This window comes from Ranitomeya variabilis, chromosome 5 (assembly GCF_051348905.1).
Source record: "Ranitomeya variabilis isolate aRanVar5 chromosome 5, aRanVar5.hap1, whole genome shotgun sequence".
NCBI lineage: Eukaryota > Metazoa > Chordata > Amphibia > Anura > Dendrobatidae > Ranitomeya > Ranitomeya variabilis.
The window spans coordinates 375,771,838-375,782,157 of NC_135236.1; the positions used below are offsets into that span (position 1 = coordinate 375,771,838).

At 47.8% G+C, this 10,320-nt stretch overlaps 1 long non-coding RNA gene across 1 annotated transcript; it reads left to right on the plus strand.

Annotated features, from left to right (window-relative positions):
- The first annotated feature begins 301 nt into the window (after positions 1–301).
- On the plus strand, positions 302–1,419 carry LOC143776051 (uncharacterized). Its single transcript, XR_013215759.1, has 3 exons — positions 302–440; positions 773–948; positions 1,244–1,419. It is a non-coding gene; the product is annotated as an uncharacterized LOC143776051 (long non-coding RNA).
- Positions 1,420–10,320: the final 8,901 nt, after the last annotated feature.

Below are 10,320 nucleotides of genomic sequence, written 5' to 3' on the forward strand. Positions count from 1 at the left end.
CATCATATAACAACCATGTACGCTATTGGCGGCGTTACATTGATGACCTATTCTTTGTTTGGACAGGTACAGCTTCAGAATGCCGGGATTTCATCGAGGCATTAAATTGCAATACGCATAATATCATCTTGACATATGAAATTTCCCCGTCCTCAGTGACATTTTTGGACCTCCGGGTTACTAAGGAGAATGGATCACTGGTTACGAGCCTGTTTCGAAAACCCACAGCTACGAACTCCCTCTTAGAATATCGTAGTTTCCACCCAGCGCACACTAAGAGAGGAGTACCTATCGGACAATTCTTGCGTGTTAGACGGAATTGCACTGAAGATAAAGATTTCCGGTTGGAAGCACGGGAGCTTACCTCACGACTTAAAGATAGAAGCTATCCAAGGCGGTGTATCTCGGCGGCCTACGAGCGGGCCAGGTCCCAATCCCAGGTATCTTTACTGACTGCTAAGACGAAAATTGTCAACTCCAGACCTCGTTTTATTACTACCTTCAATTCCCATTGGTCACATGTAAGGGGGATTCTTCGCAGACATTGGGATATTCTCACGACCGATCTACAGACTTCCCAAATTGTCAGCGACATGCCTCTGCTCACGGCAAGAAGGGCTCCTAATTTTAGGGACCTTCTTACTAGGAGCCATTATACAAGACAGACGAAGAGGTTACAGCGGGGTGTGGTTCTAAAGGGTTCCTTTGCATGCGGTAGCTGCAATGTGTGCCCCTTTATGTGTGCTAACAGAGATTTTTTTGTTAATCCCAGGGATGGAACCAGATACACCTTGAAGAACTACATTAATTGCAAGAGCAGTTGTGTCATCTATGCCTTAATATGTCCATGTCATATGGTATACGTGGGACAGACATCTCAGGAACTCCGACGACGCATACAGAAGCATTTTTCTACTATCAATCTGGCCTCTTTGGATCAAGCAAAGGGTAAACTCCTTACTTCAGTGGCGTCCCATTATCTCACCCACCACTCCGGTAAAATCAACAACACACGGGTGGTTGGGTTGGAGAAGATACAAATATCCAATAGGGGGGGATGTCCCAAGATATTGCTTCTGCGGTCAGAGTCCCGCTGGATTTTCAACCTGAACTCTACAGCTCCAGCAGGGCTTAATGAGGAGCTTCTATTCACTGGCTTTTTGGGTGAATAGGTTTTGGCCTCTGTAGGCTTGTTCCTCGGGGTCATCTATTAATTATTTTGCTTTTCCCCTATTTTTTACAGGTGCCGCATGTCCCTCTCCTATTCTGGGCCTTTTTTACGTGATCATCTGGTTCCTATATGGTTTGGATGTGGGATTGCCTCCAGCATCCCTGGGATAAATTTGGAAACTAACTACTGACATCTCGGATATACTACATACCTAGTCTTTAGAGTCTTCGATTCCGTCTCTCCTGGATCTTCATGGGGGCCTACATTTACCTATATTGGTTATTGTCGCATTCTCCTACGGATTGGATTTTCTGTGGCTCTCTTTGTATATGGCCCATTTTTTCTGCTCTTGGCAAATGTTTGCATTTATATGTTTTTTCTTTAATTATTATTATTATTATCATTATTATTATTATTATTTCCTTTTCTCTTTTTTTTTTTTTTTCCCCCCCCCCAGCATTTCTTAGTCTAGTGCGCGTCCAATATGGTCTTGGGGTCGATATAGGTTATGATTACGGGTCTTGACTTTTTGATAGTCTGACATATGTATTTAATTCTCTATTATACATTAACATACTGCATACTGTTCTATGGGCCCCCGTTGCATTGACTGTGGAGTCTGTGGGCTTATTCCTAATTTTTTCAATCTTAATAATAAAAAATTTTCTTTCATTTTCTTTTTATTTATTATTATTATTATTTTTATTATTATTTTTTATTTATTTATTTATTTATTTATTTTTTTTGCAGTACTTTGTCTTGTACTTTTTATGTTATTTGTTTGTCTATTCATGTGTGTGTGTGTATATATATACGGGCCCGTTGTTTTGTCCTGTATCCTGGCCGCTCTGGCCGTGCTTATGCTGACCGGCTCATGGGTGCTCTCGCTGCAGGTGCCCGCTGCGCTGCAGCTTTATTAGTCGGGCGCTGCCTTCTGCTGTGTGTGCTGACTATCTGCGCCTTTTCTCTACGCAGGCGCTGTGTTTTGATGATTCTGCGCTTATACACGGGCCAGCGCTACTGTTTTATGTACGCCTAGGCTTTTCTTGCCTGTGATTTTTACACGCAGGCGCCGTGTCGCTATGTTCATGCGCGGACTGGCGCCACTATGTGGGGTGCACCTGGGCCTGTCCTGCCTCTCATCTCCCCACGCTGGCGCTGTTGTGCCATGTTTTCTTGCTCATGCGCAGCTTAATGCTGTGATTTACATCTCATTTCCGGCTCCTGCATTCATGCCTCTCTCATGCACCTGTGGTCCACACCTGCACCTGGTACATCAATCAGCCAGCAGGTATTTATGTGCCTGGCATCCATGTGTACACATCTTCCCCTGACGAAGCCGTACGGGTTACGGCGATACGCGTTGGGTCGCACCCCGCTCTTACTTTCATCTGGGGCCCCCTTCTGGTTGGTATCTCCCTCTTATTTTGTCTGGGTCTTGATTTATATTATGGCTTGCAGCTTCAGATCTGTGCGACTCCATTTGCACATATGACAGGGCCTTTATTGCACTTACTTTTTTGTGCGGGCCTTACTATTTGTCTTTCATGGGCTATGGTGGGTTAACTATAGCATTTGTTATTGTGGCCATTACTTTGACTGGGCTATAGGTATATACTCGCCCAAACAGGATTTATGCTGGCCACTATATTAGCTGCGCTTTGCTTCCTTTTTTTTTTTTTTTTTTTAATATATTCATGATTGCTATAGGAGGTCTTTTGCCATCTGTTATTCTTGGGGCATTACTATATATGTTTATGGTGACTATTGTATATTTATATTGATATTTTTGTTACTGTGTATTTATTGTCATCATTCTATTAACCATTGGGATTGTGTATGGTTACTATTGTATATTTATATTTATGTTGATATTTTTTGTAACTATGTATTTATTGTCATCATTCTATTTACCATTTGGATTGTGGATGTAGTGCCCTCACAGCATAGGGGGTCCAGGAGTGGGGTGCTATTGCTCTGTTTTTACTTATGTTTTATGCATTTTTTCTGCTGTTTTGGTGTACTTAATAAAGCTTTATATTATTACTATTTGGTGTAGTGTGCGGGCTTTTACGGTAGTGCCTTTTTTCTCTTTCTTGCTCATGTAGTTCATTACTACCGGCCCCTTGGCACCTCCCTGTTATTTTGACTATAGTTGTGCGCCTGGTTTCTCTTTATTATACAAAATACCCGATGGTACACACATCACGGAATTTGTATCCGCGGGCCCCAAAACTTACGGATACAAACTCAACATCGGTAAAACTGTCTTAAAAGTTAAGGGTATAACACTAAATGTTGGTAACTCTCAATCTATTAATTTCAACAGTCTAAAAGATCTAGTTCTGGACTACCCGAGCAATTCTGACACAGATACACAGAAGCGTATTGTCGTACAACAACTGTCCATTGTAAGAAATAAAAAGTACTGGGAGATTGAAACGAGGCCGTTACGCAAAACACAAAAGTGCGTTTATACAAAGCGGCGACTAATTGATGGTTTCACAACCCTGCCTTTTGGGTATTAGCCGAGTATTGTGGTGATGGATACACGCTTGCAACATCCATTCTCATGCATTCTAGCAGGGCCGTCTAATTCTGGAAAGAGCTATTTTGTAAAACAACTGCTGTATAATATTGAAACTAATTTTTCTCAGAAACCTGATAATATTGTTTGGTTTTATTCGTGTTGGCAAAAACTATATGATGAAATCTCTCTCTCTTTTCCCCACGCCAGATTTGTGGAGGGTCTGCCGAATACATTCGTAGATGACGAATTATTCCCACCGGAGAAGGTGAATTTGGCTATTGTTGATGATCTCATGGAGAGTGCTAGTGAAAATTGTGAGATAGAAAAAGCCTTTACCAAGTATGTGCACCACAGAAATCTCAGCATTTTCTACCTGGTACAAAACATATTTTGTCAGGGTAAGAAAAGCCGTACGATAAATTTAAACACAAAATACATGGTGCTTTTTAATAACCCCCGAGATAAATTACAAATTTTAACTCTAGCTCGTCAGATGTACCCCGGAAAAACACGTTTTTTCCTAGAAGCTTTTGAGGATGCCACGCGGGAGCCTTATGGGTATTTGCTTGTAGATTTGAGAGCTAATACCCCTGAGGAACTTCGCTTAAGGACCGGCTTGTTTCCACCAGCGTTGCCTGCTGTTTATGTTCAAAAGAAAAACACTTCTAAAAAGTGAATTTTACCCAGGTATCAGACATTCTACGCTGTGTGCGTTGTGCTGTAAAGATGTCTGAGAGACGTAACTGGGCTCTCTTAAAAACTCTGGTGAAGGCAACCCCGGCTGTCCGAAAGTCTATTTTGCACAATGCAAGCAATGATTTAATTACAGCCATAGGCGAGATTGCTTTAAACATCTTAAAAGGCAGGATTCCGCTGAAAGAGCGACAAAAAGGCATATTAAAGAAGTGGCGTAAAGCTATAAGAACCCTGAGCAACAGATCTCAGCCCATAAAGAAAAAGAAGCGGCTACTAAAGCAGGCCGGCGGGTTTATCGGCCCTCTTTTAGCTTTTGCAATCCCTATAATAACAAGTCTGCTCGCAGGAAGATAATGGAGCATACAGAGAAAATGTATCTAGTACCCAAACAGGAGCTAGACAAACTAAGAACCGGTGCTACAGATAACATACGCGACAGCGCTATTCATCGCCTTGATGGTGAAATTAGCGACATTTTACAACGTCGCGACATTCCCGATGATGTGAAAATTAAAATGTATAGCTCTGTGCTACAGCGCTACTTGGTACATACACGGCACAGCTCAAAAGAAGTAACGGCTTTAAATCTCGTTAGCACTCCTGATCCTGGTCAGCAACAATTGGCAAATACCGACTCTGATAAAAATCAAGAGATCGCTGAAATTGTCAGCCATATAAATCAGAGATATAAAAAGAATGCTGAATTTTTACTAAACAGGTTACTACAGAATAAAAATGTTACAGCCTGGAATAATAAAGCTGAATTTATTTTCAAAGGATCCGTAATACCGGGGTCTAACTTACTGGATTTGGTACGTAGTACTACGCAGAGTCATGCTCTGACCGGCAGAAATTTACCGCCGGGTTGGGATTCATTTATGCAGGCTATGGCCGAGCTAAATATACCGTCTACAGTTGTTGGTAACCCCACTACTAGGAAGTTTTTAGATTAATTAAAAATTTCCAGCAGCGAGACACACACTGTATCTACGCCCCAGAAGCTAGCTCCGACGCCACGTACAATTCAATCTTTACATTCCCCGTCATTAGGTACCACACGCGGAACTCTGCTACCTAAAAAAAGGTCTCTACCGATGCCCCCTGTAGTCCACGGAGAACCGGGTGGTCCGGTCCTTCTTTGGCACGAGAACTACAGGGGAGGCCCACGCGCTCTTTGACCGTCGAATTACCCCCAGCTGTAACATCTCATCGATCTCCTGGCGCATAATCTGCTGCACCTGGTCAGAGATTCGATAGGGTGTTCGCTGTAGTGGGGCGTGATTCCCGGTGTCCACCTCGTGGACGGCTAACTCAGTCCTTCTAGGCCGGTTGGAGAACACGACCCGGAAGGGTTCCAGTGTGGTTTGCAACTGCAACCGCTGTGGTTCATCTAGCGAGGCGCTTACCTCCACGTCCTCAATGGACCCTCCGGCCTTGGCTTGGGCCAGCATGTCCAGGAGGGTGTCTTCCTCCCCGTCTTCGGGCAAGCTGTGTACCGGTAGGACGAAAGGTTCACGTTCATGATGAGCCTTCATCAAGATGACGTGAAAGGCCTTTCGCCTACCCCAAGCGTTGTCCAGCGTGACCACGTAGGTGACCGGGTTGAGCTGTTGGTGGACGACGTGCGGGCCCTCCCAGGCTGCCTGAAGCTTATCCGTGGGTATGGGGACCAGCACCCACACCTTTTGACCCATGTGGTAGGTCCGCTCCCGGGCGTTCTGGTCGTACCAGTGCTTCTGATCAGCCTGAGCCTGCGTCATGTTGTCATGCACCAACTGCGTCAAGGTCTGCATCTTGTCACGGAAGCGCATGACATACTCCACTATAGACACTTCAGAAGGGTTCGGCTCCTCTTCCCAGGATTCTCTTACCAACCCAAGTGGTCCCTGGACTCACCTGCCGTATAGGAGCTCGTAGAGGGAGAACCCCGTTGAGGCCTGCGGAACCTCTCGGTAAGCGAATTACAGGTGTGGGAGGTACCGCTCCAAGTCACGCCCTTGTGTCTCAACTAGCGTGCGTAGCATCTGTTTGAGGGTACCATTGAAGCGTTCACACAAGCCATTGGTCTGTGGGTGATACGCACTCGATATCAGGTGCTTCACCTGCATTCTCTTACAGAGAGCCTCCATTAGGCGAGACATAAATTGGGTCCCTTGATCAGTAAGCATTTCCCTGGGAAATTCTACACGTGAAAAGATGGCCAACAGGGCATCCGCCACCTTATCTGCCCTAGTTGAAGACAGAGCTACTGCCTCTGGGTACTGGGTAGCGTAGTCTACCACAGTAAGAATATATCGCTTTCCAGAGCTGCTGGGGATGGCCAGCGGGCCCACAATGTCCACCGCGATCCTCTGGAAAGGCTCCTCTATCACTGGCAAAGGGATCAGGGGAGCCTTAAGAGCAGGCCCCGCCTTCCCCACTCTTTGACAGGTGACACAGGAGCGGCAGTAGTTTGACACATCTGTCCCCATCTTAGGCCAATAGAAGTGTTGAGACAGCCGGGCCTTAGTTTTGCTTATCCCCAAGTGTCCAGCTAGCGGGATCTCATGGGCAATCCGCAACAACTCACCCCGGAATTGCTGCGGGACGACCAGCTGTCTTTCCCTCAACCACTCCTTTTGTGATTCTCTGGGTACTGTCTCCCGATACAACCTTCCTCCTTCCCAGAACACCTTCTCCTTATCAGTCTCGGAGAATGGCATCCCGGCGAGTTGTCTCAAACTCTCTAGGCTCGCATCTGTGTGCAGAGCGGCCTGAAACTCCTGGCTAGGGGAAGCCAGAAGTGACGTCAGGGTCCCTTCCCCACGGGAACCCTCTGGGACCTGCTCTGGGTCCACCTCTGGTTCAGTCACAATGATGACTGAGAAGTAGTGTTGAGCATTCCGATACTGCAAGTATTGGGTATCGGCCGATACTTGCGGGTATCGGAATTCCGATACCGAGATCCGATACTTTTGTGGTATCGGGTATCGGTATCGAAACAACATTAATGTAAAAATGTGTAAAAGAGAGAATTAAAATAAAAAATATTGCTATACTCACCTCTCCGACGCAGCCTGGACCTCACCGAGGGAACCGGCAGCGTTGTTTGCTTAAAATTTGCGCGTTTACTTCCTTACGTGAAATCCCGGTTTGTGATTGGTCGCATCGCCCATGTGGCCGTGACGCGACCAATCACAGCAAGCCGTGACGTAATTTTAGGTCCTTCAGGATTTTAAAATTACGTTCTGGCTTATGATTGGTCGCGACACGACGCGACCAATCACAAGCCGTGACGTCACGGGAGGCTGGACACGCGCACATTTTAAAATGCGCGCGTGTCCAGCCTCCCGTGACGTCACGGCTTGTGATTGGTCGCGTCGCCCATGTGACCGCGACGCGACCAATCACAAGCCAGAACGTAATTTTAAAATCCTGAAGGACCTAAAATTACGTCACGGCTTGCTGTGATTGGTCGCGTCGCGGCCACATGGGCGATGCGACCAATCACAAACCGGGACGTCACGGGAGGCAGGACACGCGCGCATTTTAAAATGCGCGCGTGTCCAGCCTTCCGTGACGTCACGGCTTGTGATTGGTCGCGTCGCCCATGTGACCGCGACGCGACCAATCATAAGCCAGAACGTAATTTTAAAATCCTGAAGGACCTGAAATTACGTCACGGCTTGCTGTGATTGGTCGCGTCGCGGCCACATGGGCGGCACGCGACCAATCACAAGCCGGGACTTCACGTAAGGAAGTAAACGCGCGAATTTTAAGCAAACAACGCTGCCGGTTCCCTCGTTGAGGTCCAGGCTGCGTCGGAGAGGTGAGTATAGCAATATTTTTTATTTTAATTCTTTCTTTTACACATTAATATGGATCCCAGGGCCTGAAGGAGAGTTTCCTCTCCTTCAGACCCTGGGAACCATCAGGAATACCGTCCGATACTTGAGTCCCATTGACTTGTATTGGTATCGGGTATCGGTATCGGATTAGATCCGATACTTTGCCGGTATCGGCCGATACTTTCCGATACCGATACTTTCAAGTATCGGACGGTATCGCTCAACACTACTGAGGAGGGTCCAGAAGGCAAACAGGTATCTGCGTTCTGGGCACTCTGACTGCGGGTGACAGCAGCTACGTAGGCTGTCTCCCCGGGGGTTTCTACAGACCCATCAGCCGACGCTGCTATGGGCTCTACCTCCCCATCCACCCCCATTACCTCAGGAGCATTGCTACTTATGGGCCAGTTACCTTCCTCGGTGGCACTGGTCAATTGCATGGCATCACCTTCCTCACGGTTCCCATGTATCTCCCCATTTCCTGTAGCACTGACACTTGCCCCTGCTAGGGGTTCCTCAGCCGTCTCACTCCGCAGAGCGATGTGGCTGAGCACTCCTGTACCTATGGACACATTAACCTTTGCAGAAAAATGGTTATCAGCTTCAGTTGGCACAGGTACAACAATTTCACCATCAATCCTAGGGAAAAAATGGTTATCAGATGCATCATTACAAGATAAAGCATGGTCAGGTAACACATGTGATTTCCCATCATCATCATCATCATCATAAGGGTTAATGTTACCCTCATTAGCAAGTGGGGGAAGAGTGTCAGGGACGTAGTATGCAACCATCCTCCCCAAATCAGTCCCCAACAAAACATCAGTGGGCAAAATATCAGACAGCCCCACTTCCTTCACCCCGCTCCCGGCACCCCAATCAATATAAACCCGGGCCATTGGCAAGGGACAGCTGATGCCCCCAATCCCAGTGACAGTTAGGGTTTTCCCCGGAATGATTTCTTCAGGGGCCGCCAGTTCGGGTCGGATGAGGGTTCGTTCAGCCCTGGTGTCTTTGAGGCCTGTAACAACATGACCTCCCACAGTGACGTGCTGTACGTTGTCACACACCCTCCCAGCCACACCACCCACCAAAAGAACTGCTGCATTAGGCCCTGGGGCCTTGGATGAGGGGTTGTTCTGCTTGTCTGGACAGTTGGGACTGATATGACCAGGCCGCCTGCAGTGGTAACACTGGCGAGGTTCAGTGGTAGGTCTGGTGCTGTTGGCCACGGGGACAGGACCTCTGGTGTGTTGGCTGGCAGGGGTACTGGCGTTGGATGCAGGCTTACCCCCTCTCCAGCTGGTGGTGACTGGCTTCCGCACTTCCGATCTACGGTTGGCCTCATAGGCATCGGCAATCTGCGCTGCTTTCGTCACATCTTTGGGTTCTCTGTCCATCACGAACTGTCGCACCTCAGCTGGGCAAAGATGGAAGAACTGGTCTTTGATCATCAGGTCTCGCAGCTGTGCAAAGGTGGTCACTGACAGTCCTTGGGTCCACTGGTCAAAGTGGGTCCCCAGTCCATGCACCACATCACTGTAACTGTCGTGTGGGCCACGTTGGAGGGTCCGGAACTTTCTACGGTACACCTCGGGTGTAAGCTGGTACTTGGCTATCAGAGCCTGCTTGATGGTCTCATAGTCACCATCTTGTTCTTGAGGGAGTGCAGCAAACGCCTCCAGAGCTTTGCCTCTCAGCCCTGGTGTCAGGTATCGTGCCCATTCTTGTGTAGGCAGCTGGTACTGCCTGCAGGCTTTCTCAAAGGCCCGCAGAAACGTGTCCAAGTCCCCATCCTTTTCCATAACAGGAAAATGGTCGGGCTGGGGCTTCGGTATCTGAGTGCTCCTGGGCTCACGGCTCTGGGCGGTGGAAGGCATCCCCCCCAGCCGGAGCATCTCCAGTTCATGTTCTCGCTGGGCTTGGCGCTCTGCTCGCTGGGCCTGGGCCTCTCGCTCGGCTCGCTCCTGGTATTGCTGGATCAGCTGCCGACGTCCATCACGGTCATCGGCGGGGAGTAGCTCCAAGACCGCCAGCAGGTGGGGGTCCAATCCACCCTGGTTGCTAATCGGGCTGGCATTCAGTGGTTGGACCTC